Source organism: Heterocephalus glaber, unplaced genomic scaffold (genome assembly GCF_053883595.1).
Source record: "Heterocephalus glaber isolate CG9 unplaced genomic scaffold, H.glaber_assembly_v1.0 deba00001481, whole genome shotgun sequence".
NCBI classification, from domain to species: Eukaryota; Metazoa; Chordata; class Mammalia; order Rodentia; family Bathyergidae; genus Heterocephalus; species Heterocephalus glaber.
In genome coordinates this window covers 66,833,307-66,848,922 of record NW_028258317.1, presented here as the reverse complement: position 1 = coordinate 66,848,922, position 15,616 = coordinate 66,833,307, and the positions used below count along the sequence as shown (strand labels likewise).

Sequence of the window (15,616 nt, the reverse complement as noted above, 5' to 3'; positions counted from 1 at the left end):
ATTATACATCAGTATTTGCTCCCTACTTGTACAGGATGTACTAGACTAATGGATGACATTAATGGCAGGAAATGGAAGAACTGGGTGGCCATCTTAATTGTATATAAATCTAAAACTCGTAATATATATAAGCTGTACTATGAGTTGTTGTTGTTTTGGTATTTTAGGTTTTTCTCTCCTTTGGTACCGGGGATTGAACTCAGGACCTTGTGGTGGTGAGGCGGGCATGGTGCCACTGAGCTGAATCCCTGGCCCTTCAAGCTCTGTTATGTACACGTAGCCACTCCCCAAGTGATTGTGAACTGCACAACAAAAATAAACAACAGTGTAAACAGCAGGCCTACTTTCTAACACTGAATCTCCCACCCTCAGCCATAATACAACCCTAAATGTATTCCTAAACCTCAACCAAATTCCAACAAAAGCCGCAACCCAAACTGCACCTTGCCCCTTGGTCCTAAGCCACTTCCTCACCCTAAATGTAGCGAAATTGTGAGGATGCGACCTCACTTGCTTGGTATTAGAACCCAGCGAAACTGGGTGCCCTTCGGAATCTGTCTCCCATCCTGACCCCTTGGAGGGAGACAGAGAAGAGGGGAGGACGAGCTGTTGTCATTTTCCCGCTCTCCGACGGTCTAGCCACAGAAAGGACCGCCATCCGAGCCTTTTCCGACCTTGGCTCAGCTCTGGCCACAGGTGTTTCCAGCTAATGTTCAGGAGGAACCCACATGTGAGAGAGGCAGTGCAGTGCCCGTCCTGGACGTCCGCGCCAGCCGTGACCTCTCATGGGCAGTGCTTCCCCTCATGCTCAATGTATGTAAGGGGCCTGTTTGGACAGGGGCAGGCTGTGAGGTGTCAGAGCTCTGTCCCGCCGCCCCACCACACTTCAGCCCCCACTTCATGGCTGGAAGTACAACAAACATGGCAGACTGCTATGGTACGCATTCTTTTGTACTACTTTGCTTGGAGCCCAGCCCCAAGTGCTCAGGTGCACGGAGTTTTGTGCCTGCCTCGCTCAGAAAGGATCATCAGTGTGAAGTGGAAACCCATGTTAGCATTAGCCTCGGCGGGGGGGGGGGGGGGGACAAAAGTCAGCCAAGGCTAGGGCAGTCACAGAGGGCTTGGGGTGGGGTCGGCTTTCCTCTACACGGAGGCACAGAGGACCACACAAGACATGACACTATCTCAGAGAGGCAGGATAGAAGACAAGCCCGGGCCTCTGAATCTGCTGCTCACTCGTCTCTCCCCAGCGCCGCCTCTCCCATTTTGGAAACCTGGTCCGAATGGCACCATCCACCGGACATTCCCCAAATCAAGATCAAAAGGGCCGGCTTGCAAGTGAACTCACCTGGAGCAGACATGGAGCCTCCCTTGTGCCTTCCCCTTGCTCAGGTGGCATATCTAGAACCCCACGAGGCCGAAACAGATGGTGAGGGCCACAGCAGTCTGGAAGGCTTTCATGGCTTTTGGCTGGGCATTTGAATCCCCCAAATGGCCAGGTTGTCTTTTCTATGCTCCACAGGGAACTGGCAAGTGACTAACCCTGCTGAGCTTTCCTCCTCCTAGCTCCGGCTCCATGTCCAGAACACCATGGGCTGGCTCTGCAGCCGGAGCCAGCACCCAGCACCGGAGAAAGAGCCTCCTCTGGAGACAGGAGAGAAGCAGAAGCCAGCTCCACAGCACTCCTGCCTCTCTGCTGCCGCTGACGAGGACAGGTCCTTGCACAAGGTGCTCTTAGCCTTCTCTCCCAAGCTGCTGGCAGAGCAGCTGACCTTGATGGGTGCGGTCAGCTGCTGAGCTCTGTGGGATGGGGTGGGGTGGGGCGGGGGACACCCATCCTTCTCGCACTGATCTCCTCAGCCCTGACATTCCCAGTTTACCAGATCAAAGTGCCTTCTTCTACCAACTGCATCGCCTATACTTGTCTCTCAGCCCCAAGCCACTCCTGTCTTTGGGTGGAGGTCGACAGTAGAGACAGGGCACGCACATGCCCACTTCACACAGTGACTGTGATGTCAACTGAGATTGGACAATTGGGAAAAAGGGCGGGGACTCAGACCAACTAGCAGAGGAGGGTGTGCACTGAGGCGCATGCAGGACCATGTGTCACCTTGCCATCATTCTAGGAGACCTGGCCAGCCTCATCACTTTGTAGGCATTTGAGATTCATGGGTTCTACAGCAGACACCCACACAGAGCCCCCAGTCATAGCTGTCCCAGGAAATGTGCCACTGACCTGGGCAAAGGAGCAGAGGGCAGGTGAGGTTGGAAAGAAGACAATACCTCAGAATGAGCGGGACTGACATGTCTGCTCACGCTGGAGGCTTGGGAGGATGGGCACGGGGATAATGCCACTGATTTTTGCATCCGTGCTAGGTCCTAGGCCATAAGTTGGACATCACTAGTGCGCACTGAAGAAAAACCAGCTATTTGCAGAAGTCTCTGTCCATATCTGCAGCTTCCTGATCTCCAGCTCAGGCCACGGCCACCTGCCTGTGGATGGCTGAAGCCATCGACTCTCTGGGGTGGCTTCTGCCCGTGTGATGCTGTCTTCCTCCACAGGAGCTGTTCAAGAATGTGGTGCCCTGGGACTGCCTGGGCTCCATCTGGACCCGGAGACGCAAAAAGGGCGAAGAACCTCTGGCGCCCACCGTTCGGGCCACTATCACACATTTTAATCCCGTGGCCAACTGCACGATCACCTCCTGCTTTGGGGGTCCCAGCACGAGGGCTGGAGACGGGGCCAGGGTGGTGGAGCACTGGATTCGGGTGGCCAAGCTAAGTGGTAAGAGGGCGCTGGCAATTTCCTCTGGACATCTACAATCTGCCTCTTTCCCTCCGTCAGCTCTTGGGACTGTAGGCTCTCTTCTAAGATGTTCCATGATCCCCAGTGCCTCCTTGTCGTGGGGACCCTGACCTCGACTCATAGGTCATGTGGTGCGGTGGGTGCTGTCATGTGATCTAAGCTTCTTTGAGTTTCACTAAAATCCTCCTCCCTGAAAGATAGCCTATTTAATAAATGGTGCTGGAACAACTGGATTTCAACCTGCCAAAGATTCGAACTAGACCCATACCTATCACCATGCACTAAACTAGCCCCGGCTCCGGGCTCGCCGGTGTCCACACACGCGTGGCCCCGAGGCGGAAAGGGGCTCCTCCACAGGCGGGACCCGGTGCTTCCTGGGGCCCGGCCAGGCCGGGCTGGAACCACCCGCGCAGCCTGGGACCCAGCACCTCAGGGACCACGGTCACCGCGCGGGCTCGCTGCGTGCTCTGCCCTTCGGCACCCAGGGGAGCGAGCAGCTTCCGGGACGCAGAAGCCCAGCAGAGGCGGCCCCCCTACAGGCCTCCTCCCGGACCAGGACAGCGGGGACACGGCCACGCAGAGGACCGTGTGGAAGCCAGGAGAGCGGCTCAGAGCGCGGGCGAACAGGAAGGGAGGAAGCCGGGACCAGCGCGGCCCAGAATTCACTCTCCCTGTCAGCTCAGCGCAGCCACCGGGGTCCCTGAGAGGCCCTGGGGACAAGGAAGGAAGCGCCTGTCGCAGGACGCGGAAGGCCCCAGGCCACAGGAAGGCAGAGCGCCAGGGCGGCGAACAGCTCACTTCCGACCCCCCTGTGCCACTGCGGAGCTCAGCTCAGGCGCCCAGCGGAGCCCTCAGGGCAAGGATCCCAGCGGGGCGTCACTGTGGCCCCAGGAACAAACCATCAGATAACTGGGAAAGGGCAGGGTCCTCCTATGCAGAGGAGTAAGGAGTGCTTGTTGGAGATGCTCTGCCCTCTGGGGAGCCTAGGTCCCCGCCCTCGCTGGGAGCTGTGCCAGGCCAGCATTCTCTCAGTTTTCCTGGAAGCTAAACCTCTTCCAAACAAAAGTTAATCAAGAAATTTAAAGACCTAAATTTCACAAGCAAAAGTTCAGGGTGTGATTTCTAAGGTCACTAGGGAAAAACAAGAAACCAGGTACATCACTCCTAACTGCGAGAGAAAAGGAAAAGTCAGGTGTGGTGGTGCTCCCCGGCAATCTCAGATCTCGGACACTGAGCAAGACCTTTCTCTCTCTCTCTCTCTCTCTCTCTCTCTCTCTGAAAAAGAAACAGTGAGGTGAATTACTTCTGAAGAAATAACGAAAAGCTTCCAGCCTACTTAGAGGAAGCAAGACAGAGAGGAAGACAGAATCAGGTGCTAGAAATAAGCACGAATATACGAACATATTCTCCTTATGCTATGCATCCTCATACAATACTGGCAGAGCTGGGGCCCCTGGCAACCTCAGAGCGTGATCTCAGCGCAGGGCTCTGCTGCCCTCCGGTGGCCGCTCGGTGTCACTGCAGGCCCCGCCTGCTCTGGTCCCAGGAGGAGAGAGCTCCAGTTTGGGAAGCTGACCTGCAGGGATGCGCGCCCCTCCTCCTGCCCCCAAGGTCGCCCTCCCATCCCTCTCCCTTGGGGACAGTTTAGAGCTACCTGTCCACAGAGCCTCACGCACTCACAAGCCGCCTCTGGGAGGTGATTGCCTCATGGGCGTGGTACACCTGGGTTGTCAGGAGGTGGGATCTGGGCTGAGAGAAATCGCCTGGTTCAGGGCCTGGAAGCCTTCATCTCGCTGCCTCTGCTCCCGGGACCCTGCTTTCTCTCTGCCAGGCCCCTCTGCCATGCCGCGCCGCCTTCGAGCTGCTGACTAGGGACTGAAACCTCTCCTCCTCGGTTAACTTGTGTGTGTCCGGTAGCGTGTCTCGGTGACCAAGTCACTCCCCTCGAGGTCCTGCCCTCGACACCTGCACGGCACGTGAGTGACACCTCTCGGGGGCAGGTCCAACCTTGGCTCTTGGGGAGGTTCTGGAGACGCGGTGGGGCAGCCCCCGGTGAGTCCTGGACGGGTCTAGGCCCCTGCCCCAGGTGTGTGGTCAAAAACAGTACGGTGTGTGGGTGCAGGAGTGGCTCTGCCTGTGTCCGACGCTCTCCACAAGGCCCCGGCAGCTTCCCGGCCGGACCTGTGCCCACCTCAGCCTGAGGGTGTGGGCCCACCTGAGCCACACTAGAGCTCCTGACCTGGCAAGACCCGTGGGGTCCTGATCCTTCCACGAGCTCTAGGAAGGCTCGGTCGGTCTCTGGGAGGGCCTGACTCCCCTGCTGCTCAGCCACCACACAGCGCCCAGTCATGTCCTGTCCTCGTGGGAGTTCTTCCCCAGCTAGCAAGGGCGGTCCATTGTGACCTCACTGGTGTGTAGGGCTGTCTTAGTCTGCAAGCTGCAGTCCTTCTGCCCCAAGACCTCTGCTGCTTTGCTGATCTCAAGACACTGACAATATTGCTTGCTGTCTGCTCAGGGCCTGGTCGTCTCCATGGCAAAAGGCTTTGGCCATTCCTACCCGTGTCCATCCGTTGCCTCAGCCTTTCTCTTCGGCCATAGCAAGTGCCCTAGCAGAGGTTCTTCAGCCTTCGTCAGCCCACTTTAGCTTGGCTCCTTTTCTTCCTCATAGGCACAACAGGCATTGGGCTCTCCCATCCCAACAGCAGCATATGCATCCTTTTCAACTGGAATAAATTTTAAAGTGATTTTTTAAATAATGTCACCCGTAATTCATTCATTCATCTGTTATGGCTGAATTTGGGACCCATATCATTTAACCATATTTCAGGCTAAAAGTAAGAAATAAATTTGAAAGCCTTAAGTCACAAAAAGCTGGTTTGTTTGTTCAATTCTGACATCTGACTTCAGGAAGGATTAAAAACCTTCCAGCATTCACTGTGTTGTTCTCCTCCCTCAGACCTGGCTCCACTTCTGGGTTCTGAGGCATACCTCCTCTTATCTATTCCAGGCTTCCCTCGGGCCGTAGCAGCTCTCAGATGATTTCCCAAGATGAGAAGGCTCTCATTTGCATCATTTCAAATAACATTCTTCACGTTTGTTCTGATTGGGTTTGTGTAAAGGATGTATTCATAACCAACCTGTAGAACCATGGAAATGACTATCCTCATTGGGTTTAATCCAAACAAAATCCCCTCCCAAAGGTACACAATGGAGGTCTTGGGTTGAAGGTGGAGGTGTTCTCCCCAAACAAGCTGCGATGTTCCTACAACTGTGCGTGACAACAAGTGTCTGTTACAGGGTTCCAACTATCCCTGGGCATAAACGTACACATCCCATCCTCTTCCTCAGACATTACGTTGCCTAAATCCTCACCCAATACAGTCCCAGCTTCCGTTCTTTGTTGCATTTCTAATTCAAACATTTAGGTGTGAAACACATGTCACGCACACACATCCTTGACATCCACACCTGATTCAGTCTGAGATCACCTAAGCTGAAATAGCCCTGATAGCCACACTGTTCTTGATTATCACTATTCAACGCTTCTGTGAAATTCATATCTACTGCTGATGCAGGTACAAGTGACCAAAAGAGAAAGGAGGAAAGGGACACAGTTCAGAAACCCATCTGTGCCCTCATCCCACAGTTATGACTACTTCAAGGACCAAACTACTACTGCAAACAAAACAGGGTATTGGAGCAAAACATTAAAATAAAGACTCATCATCAGTACTAACTCCCATTCTGTCCCTCATAATGTGCATTACTGAAAAGAAAATTGTCTTCAATAAATTGTAAGGGTTTATGCTCTAAATATTTCATAGATTTCTTATAACACTTCTAGGTCACTTATCAGAAATTGCATCCTTTTATGGAAACTACAGGTTACGGATTCTATCTGGATGTCACCCTCAAGCCGCTTGCACCCAGAGGTGAGGGCTTCCAGAGGGTGACTGGGTGATGGGGGTGCTACGCCAGGCTTGGTGTCAGGATGTGGGCCTGGTTGGAAGAGGTGGGTCAGCGCGGGTGTGACCTGGGAGGGTGTACCTTGCTCCCTGGCCCACACTTTACCATGTGCCTCCTGGCCTCCACCAGGCAAGCAGCATTTCTATCAATGTGCACCTCTGACATGCCACCCTGCCATCCTGGAACTAGCTAACTATGAACTGAAGTGTGAGCTGAAACAAACCTCTCTTCCCTTAATGTGTAGTGCTGAGTATTGTGTTCAGGGACGAGCAAGTGGGTGATACAGATGTTGGTACAAGAAGTCTGGTCACTGCAGCGACTGTACCTCACCAGGTGGTTCAGAGGCCTGTGGAAGTGGTCCGCAGCACTTTGGAAAGGTTGGGAGATGCCAGCTCCTGGAGAAGCAGCCCTAGAATGCTCTAATCTGAGCTTGATGGAAGATTCTGGTCCGAGCACAGAAGACCGGAGTGCAGATAGATTGCAGATGAGAAAGGCCAGACTTAGGAGGTTTCAGTTGAGAAGAAGGATGCCAGTGGCCGTTGGATCCAGGCCATGTGTGTTGTGCTCCGGCAGAAAATATGACTGTATTGTGTTCATGTCCTGAGATGTGTGTGAGACCGATACTAAGGGTGGAAGAATCATTCATCTGATGGAGAAAATATCAAGGTAGCCTAACTATCAGGCCGTAGCATGGATGCTGCTTGCTACTTTGAGCCAGGTTTGTGCTGAAAATGAGGAGCAAAAGCCCATTTAAAAACTTTTCAGTCCCCCCGCCCCCCCCCCAAGAAAGACCTGTAAAGATGGAGCAATGGACAGCCTGGTGGATCAAAGATTAGCATTAAAAAGAATCCAAGTACTTTACAATAGGACAATGGAAAAGATGCCCTGAAGACATATAAGGAACCCACAAGGCCCAACCTTTCCAAGGCTCACAGTTGCAAAAGGGAAAGACTTTGTTTTGAGAGGAGAGCCCCAGGGCACCCTGCTTGAGAAGGGCCACCTCGGCCGGGTTCCCTGGGATTCATTCAGTTCACGGTGCTCAGCCATCCAGGCCCATGGATGCTTCTGCAGCCACGATGCACAAAGGCCTAAGGACTGCTTGGAGCCAGTGGTAGAACTTTGTGTCATCTGCAGGGTGCTGTTTTCACGGGTATGCAGAACGCAAGAGTTGAGTCAGGAAGGCTTCCACCCAAATTTCAAAAGAAGGCCTGGCAGGCCAGGCTGGGTGTCCCTGAGAGGGCAGTGCATGCAGCTGTGAGAGTTAAGCCGAAGGTGCACTGGAGAACGCAGGATGAGGGTGCAGTCAGGAACATGGAACACCTGCGGAAAGCCACGCACCCAAACATGTAACCCTCATCTAATCAGGAAGGAGACATCGGGAAAACTTAAATTGAGGGACATTCTATAAGATATCAGCTCAGTCATCCTCCAAACTGTCAGCTCATACAAAACGAAAAAAGGAAAAATTGTGAAAACATCAGTCAAGAGGCGTCTGAGGGATGCAACGATGAAATGCAATGTGGCAGCCCGGACGGGACTGCAGATTGTTGTGGAGAGCAAGTGGTGAAGGTGGATCTTAGTTAGTAATTATACATCAGTATTTGCTCCCTACTTGTACAGGATGTACTAGACTAATGGATGACATTAATGGCAGGAAATGGAAGAACTGGGTGGCCATCTTAATTGTATATAAATCTAAAACTCGTAATATATATAAGCTGTACTATGAGTTGTTGTTGTTTTGGTATTTTAGGTTTTTCTCTCCTTTGGTACCGGGGATTGAACTCAGGACCTTGTGGTGGTGAGGCGGGCATGGTGCCACTGAGCTGAATCCCTGGCCCTTCAAGCTCTGTTATGTACACGTAGCCACTCCCCAAGTGATTGTGAACTGCACAACAAAAATAAACAACAGTGTAAACAGCAGGCCTACTTTCTAACACTGAATCTCCCACCCTCAGCCATAATACAACCCTAAATGTATTCCTAAACCTCAACCAAATTCCAACAAAAGCCGCAACCCAAACTGCACCTTGCCCCTTGGTCCTAAGCCACTTCCTCACCCTAAATGTAGCGAAATTGTGAGGATGCGACCTCACTTGCTTGGTATTAGAACCCAGCGAAACTGGGTGCCCTTCGGAATCTGTCTCCCATCCTGACCCCTTGGAGGGAGACAGAGAAGAGGGGAGGACGAGCTGTTGTCATTTTCCCGCTCTCCGACGGTCTAGCCACAGAAAGGACCGCCATCCGAGCCTTTTCCGACCTTGGCTCAGCTCTGGCCACAGGTGTTTCCAGCTAATGTTCAGGAGGAACCCACATGTGAGAGAGGCAGTGCAGTGCCCGTCCTGGACGTCCGCGCCAGCCGTGACCTCTCATGGGCAGTGCTTCCCCTCATGCTCAATGTATGTAAGGGGCCTGTTTGGACAGGGGCAGGCTGTGAGGTGTCAGAGCTCTGTCCCGCCGCCCCACCACACTTCAGCCCCCACTTCATGGCTGGAAGTACAACAAACATGGCAGACTGCTATGGTACGCATTCTTTTGTACTACTTTGCTTGGAGCCCAGCCCCAAGTGCTCAGGTGCACGGAGTTTTGTGCCTGCCTCGCTCAGAAAGGATCATCAGTGTGAAGTGGAAACCCATGTTAGCATTAGCCTCGGCGGGGGGGGGGAGGGGGGACAAAGTCAGCCAAGGCTAGGGCAGTCACAGAGGGCTTGGGGTGGGGTCGGCTTTCCTCTACACGGAGGCACAGAGGACCACACAAGACATGACACTATCTCAGAGAGGCAGGATAGAAGACAAGCCCGGGCCTCTGAATCTGCTGCTCACTCGTCTCTCCCCAGCGCCGCCTCTCCCATTTTGGAAACCTGGTCCGAATGGCACCATCCACCGGACATTCCCCAAATCAAGATCAAAAGGGCCGGCTTGCAAGTGAACTCACCTGGAGCAGACATGGAGCCTCCCTTGTGCCTTCCCCTTGCTCAGGTGGCATATCTAGAACCCCACGAGGCCGAAACAGATGGTGAGGGCCACAGCAGTCTGGAAGGCTTTCATGGCTTTTGGCTGGGCATTTGAATCCCCCAAATGGCCAGGTTGTCTTTTCTATGCTCCACAGGGAACTGGCAAGTGACTAACCCTGCTGAGCTTTCCTCCTCCTAGCTCCGGCTCCATGTCCAGAACACCATGGGCTGGCTCTGCAGCCGGAGCCAGCACCCAGCACCGGAGAAAGAGCCTCCTCTGGAGACAGGAGAGAAGCAGAAGCCAGCTCCACAGCACTCCTGCCTCTCTGCTGCCGCTGACGAGGACAGGTCCTTGCACAAGGTGCTCTTAGCCTTCTCTCCCAAGCTGCTGGCAGAGCAGCTGACCTTGATGGGTGCGGTCAGCTGCTGAGCTCTGTGGGATGGGGTGGGGTGGGGCGGGGGACACCCATCCTTCTCGCACTGATCTCCTCAGCCCTGACATTCCCAGTTTACCAGATCAAAGTGCCTTCTTCTACCAACTGCATCGCCTATACTTGTCTCTCAGCCCCAAGCCACTCCTGTCTTTGGGTGGAGGTCGACAGTAGAGACAGGGCACGCACATGCCCACTTCACACAGTGACTGTGATGTCAACTGAGATTGGACAATTGGGAAAAAGGGCGGGGACTCAGACCAACTAGCAGAGGAGGGTGTGCACTGAGGCGCATGCAGGACCATGTGTCACCTTGCCATCATTCTAGGAGACCTGGCCAGCCTCATCACTTTGTAGGCATTTGAGATTCATGGGTTCTACAGCAGACACCCACACAGAGCCCCCAGTCATAGCTGTCCCAGGAAATGTGCCACTGACCTGGGCAAAGGAGCAGAGGGCAGGTGAGGTTGGAAAGAAGACAATACCTCAGAATGAGCGGGACTGACATGTCTGCTCACGCTGGAGGCTTGGGAGGATGGGCACGGGGATAATGCCACTGATTTTTGCATCCGTGCTAGGTCCTAGGCCATAAGTTGGACATCACTAGTGCGCACTGAAGAAAAACCAGCTATTTGCAGAAGTCTCTGTCCATATCTGCAGCTTCCTGATCTCCAGCTCAGGCCACGGCCACCTGCCTGTGGATGGCTGAAGCCATCGACTCTCTGGGGTGGCTTCTGCCCGTGTGATGCTGTCTTCCTCCACAGGAGCTGTTCAAGAATGTGGTGCCCTGGGACTGCCTGGGCTCCATCTGGACCCGGAGACGCAAAAAGGGCGAAGAACCTCTGGCGCCCACCGTTCGGGCCACTATCACACATTTTAATCCCGTGGCCAACTGCACGATCACCTCCTGCTTTGGGGGTCCCAGCACGAGGGCTGGAGACGGGGCCAGGGTGGTGGAGCACTGGATTCGGGTGGCCAAGCTAAGTGGTAAGAGGGCGCTGGCAATTTCCTCTGGACATCTACAATCTGCCTCTTTCCCTCCGTCAGCTCTTGGGACTGTAGGCTCTCTTCTAAGATGTTCCATGATCCCCAGTGCCTCCTTGTCGTGGGGACCCTGACCTCGACTCATAGGTCATGTGGTGCGGTGGGTGCTGTCATGTGATCTAAGCTTCTTTGAGTTTCACTAAAATCCTCCTCCCTGAAAGATAGCCTATTTAATAAATGGTGCTGGAACAACTGGATTTCAACCTGCCAAAGATTCGAACTAGACCCATACCTATCACCATGCACTAAACTAGCCCCGGCTCCGGGCTCGCCGGTGTCCACACACGCGTGGCCCCGAGGCGGAAAGGGGCTCCTCCACAGGCGGGACCCGGTGCTTCCTGGGGCCCGGCCAGGCCGGGCTGGAACCACCCGCGCAGCCTGGGACCCAGCACCTCAGGGACCACGGTCACCGCGCGGGCTCGCTGCGTGCTCTGCCCTTCGGCACCCAGGGGAGCGAGCAGCTTCCGGGACGCAGAAGCCCAGCAGAGGCGGCCCCCCTACAGGCCTCCTCCCGGACCAGGACAGCGGGGACACGGCCACGCAGAGGACCGTGTGGAAGCCAGGAGAGCGGCTCAGAGCGCGGGCGAACAGGAAGGGAGGAAGCCGGGACCAGCGCGGCCCAGAATTCACTCTCCCTGTCAGCTCAGCGCAGCCACCGGGGTCCCTGAGAGGCCCTGGGGACAAGGAAGGAAGCGCCTGTCGCAGGACGCGGAAGGCCCCAGGCCACAGGAAGGCAGAGCGCCAGGGCGGCGAACAGCTCACTTCCGACCCCCCTGTGCCACTGCGGAGCTCAGCTCAGGCGCCCAGCGGAGCCCTCAGGGCAAGGATCCCAGCGGGGCGTCACTGTGGCCCCAGGAACAAACCATCAGATAACTGGGAAAGGGCAGGGTCCTCCTATGCAGAGGAGTAAGGAGTGCTTGTTGGAGATGCTCTGCCCTCTGGGGAGCCTAGGTCCCCGCCCTCGCTGGGAGCTGTGCCAGGCCAGCATTCTCTCAGTTTTCCTGGAAGCTAAACCTCTTCCAAACAAAAGTTAATCAAGAAATTTAAAGACCTAAATTTCACAAGCAAAAGTTCAGGGTGTGATTTCTAAGGTCACTAGGGAAAAACAAGAAACCAGGTACATCACTCCTAACTGCGAGAGAAAAGGAAAAGTCAGGTGTGGTGGTGCTCCCCGGCAATCTCAGATCTCGGACACTGAGCAAGACCTTTCTCTCTCTCTCTCTCTCTCTCTCTCTCTCTGAAAAAGAAACAGTGAGGTGAATTACTTCTGAAGAAATAACGAAAAGCTTCCAGCCTACTTAGAGGAAGCAAGACAGAGAGGAAGACAGAATCAGGTGCTAGAAATAAGCACGAATATACGAACATATTCTCCTTATGCTATGCATCCTCATACAATACTGGCAGAGCTGGGGCCCCTGGCAACCTCAGAGCGTGATCTCAGCGCAGGGCTCTGCTGCCCTCCGGTGGCCGCTCGGTGTCACTGCAGGCCCCGCCTGCTCTGGTCCCAGGAGGAGAGAGCTCCAGTTTGGGAAGCTGACCTGCAGGGATGCGCGCCCCTCCTCCTGCCCCCAAGGTCGCCCTCCCATCCCTCTCCCTTGGGGACAGTTTAGAGCTACCTGTCCACAGAGCCTCACGCACTCACAAGCCGCCTCTGGGAGGTGATTGCCTCATGGGCGTGGTACACCTGGGTTGTCAGGAGGTGGGATCTGGGCTGAGAGAAATCGCCTGGTTCAGGGCCTGGAAGCCTTCATCTCGCTGCCTCTGCTCCCGGGACCCTGCTTTCTCTCTGCCAGGCCCCTCTGCCATGCCGCGCCGCCTTCGAGCTGCTGACTAGGGACTGAAACCTCTCCTCCTCGGTTAACTTGTGTGTGTCCGGTAGCGTGTCTCGGTGACCAAGTCACTCCCCTCGAGGTCCTGCCCTCGACACCTGCACGGCACGTGAGTGACACCTCTCGGGGGCAGGTCCAACCTTGGCTCTTGGGGAGGTTCTGGAGACGCGGTGGGGCAGCCCCGGTGAGTCCTGGACGGGTCTAGGCCCCTGCCCCAGGTGTGTGGTCAAAAACAGTACGGTGTGTGGGTGCAGGAGTGGCTCTGCCTGTGTCCGACGCTCTCCACAAGGCCCCGGCAGCTTCCCGGCCGGACCTGTGCCCACCTCAGCCTGAGGGTGTGGGCCCACCTGAGCCACACTAGAGCTCCTGACCTGGCAAGACCCGTGGGGTCCTGATCCTTCCACGAGCTCTAGGAAGGCTCGGTCGGTCTCTGGGAGGGCCTGACTCCCCTGCTGCTCAGCCACCACACAGCGCCCAGTCATGTCCTGTCCTCGTGGGAGTTCTTCCCCAGCTAGCAAGGGCGGTCCATTGTGACCTCACTGGTGTGTAGGGCTGTCTTAGTCTGCAAGCTGCAGTCCTTCTGCCCCAAGACCTCTGCTGCTTTGCTGATCTCAAGACACTGACAATATTGCTTGCTGTCTGCTCAGGGCCTGGTCGTCTCCATGGCAAAAGGCTTTGGCCATTCCTACCCGTGTCCATCCGTTGCCTCAGCCTTTCTCTTCGGCCATAGCAAGTGCCCTAGCAGAGGTTCTTCAGCCTTCGTCAGCCCACTTTAGCTTGGCTCCTTTTCTTCCTCATAGGCACAACAGGCATTGGGCTCTCCCATCCCAACAGCAGCATATGCATCCTTTTCAACTGGAATAAATTTTAAAGTGATTTTTTAAATAATGTCACCCGTAATTCATTCATTCATCTGTTATGGCTGAATTTGGGACCCATATCATTTAACCATATTTCAGGCTAAAAGTAAGAAATAAATTTGAAAGCCTTAAGTCACAAAAAGCTGGTTTGTTTGTTCAATTCTGACATCTGACTTCAGGAAGGATTAAAAACCTTCCAGCATTCACTGTGTTGTTCTCCTCCCTCAGACCTGGCTCCACTTCTGGGTTCTGAGGCATACCTCCTCTTATCTATTCCAGGCTTCCCTCGGGCCGTAGCAGCTCTCAGATGATTTCCCAAGATGAGAAGGCTCTCATTTGCATCATTTCAAATAACATTCTTCACGTTTGTTCTGATTGGGTTTGTGTAAAGGATGTATTCATAACCAACCTGTAGAACCATGGAAATGACTATCCTCATTGGGTTTAATCCAAACAAAATCCCCTCCCAAAGGTACACAATGGAGGTCTTGGGTTGAAGGTGGAGGTGTTCTCCCCAAACAAGCTGCGATGTTCCTACAACTGTGCGTGACAACAAGTGTCTGTTACAGGGTTCCAACTATCCCTGGGCATAAACGTACACATCCCATCCTCTTCCTCAGACATTACGTTGCCTAAATCCTCACCCAATACAGTCCCAGCTTCCGTTCTTTGTTGCATTTCTAATTCAAACATTTAGGTGTGAAACACATGTCACGCACACACATCCTTGACATCCACACCTGATTCAGTCTGAGATCACCTAAGCTGAAATAGCCCTGATAGCCACACTGTTCTTGATTATCACTATTCAACGCTTCTGTGAAATTCATATCTACTGCTGATGCAGGTACAAGTGACCAAAAGAGAAAGGAGGAAAGGGACACAGTTCAGAAACCCATCTGTGCCCTCATCCACAGTTATGACTACTTCAAGGACCAAACTACTACTGCAAACAAAACAGGGTATTGGAGCAAAACATTAAAATAAAGACTCATCATCAGTACTAACTCCCATTCTGTCCCTCATAATGTGCATTACTGAAAAGAAAATTGTCTTCAATAAATTGTAAGGGTTTATGCTCTAAATATTTCATAGATTTCTTATAACACTTCTAGGTCACTTATCAGAAATTGCATCCTTTTATGGAAACTACAGGTTACGGATTCTATCTGGATGTCACCCTCAAGCCGCTTGCACCCAGAGGTGAGGGCTTCCAGAGGGTGACTGGGTGATGGGGGTGCTACGCCAGGCTTGGTGTCAGGATGTGGGCCTGGTTGGAAGAGGTGGGTCAGCGCGGGTGTGACCTGGGAGGGTGTACCTTGCTCCCTGGCCCACACTTTACCATGTGCCTCCTGGCCTCCACCAGGCAAGCAGCATTTCTATCAATGTGCACCTCTGACATGCCACCCTGCCATCCTGGAACTAGCTAACTATGAACTGAAGTGTGAGCTGAAACAAACCTCTCTTCCCTTAATGTGTAGTGCTGAGTATTGTGTTCAGGGACGAGCAAGTGGGTGATACAGATGTTGGTACAAGAAGTCTGGTCACTGCAGCGACTGTACCTCACCAGGTGGTTCAGAGGCCTGTGGAAGTGGTCCGCAGCACTTTGGAAAGGTTGGGAGATGCCAGCTCCTGGAGAAGCAGCCCTAGAATGCTCTAATCTGAGCTTGATGGAAGATTCTGGTCCGAGCACAGAAGACCGGAGTGCAGATAGATTGCAGATGAGA

General features: G+C 53.8%; 1 long non-coding RNA gene across 5 annotated transcripts in view; it reads right to left on the bottom strand.

Annotated features, from left to right (window-relative positions):
* Positions 1–15,616, bottom strand: part of LOC147826004 (uncharacterized) — a 63,677-nt gene that overhangs the window by 45,403 nt on the left and 2,658 nt on the right. The window contains exons 1-3 of one of the 5 annotated variants that reach the window (XR_015439937.1): positions 14,150–14,291; positions 5,795–13,884; positions 1,349–5,529 (exon numbers count right to left, since the gene is read on the bottom strand). This is a non-coding gene — a long non-coding RNA (uncharacterized LOC147826004). Of the gene's footprint in view, positions 1–1,348; positions 5,530–5,794; positions 14,299–15,616 lie in introns of those variants that run through there. The other 4 variants (XR_015439939.1, XR_015439936.1, XR_015439938.1 and 1 more) reach the window with 4 other exon arrangements.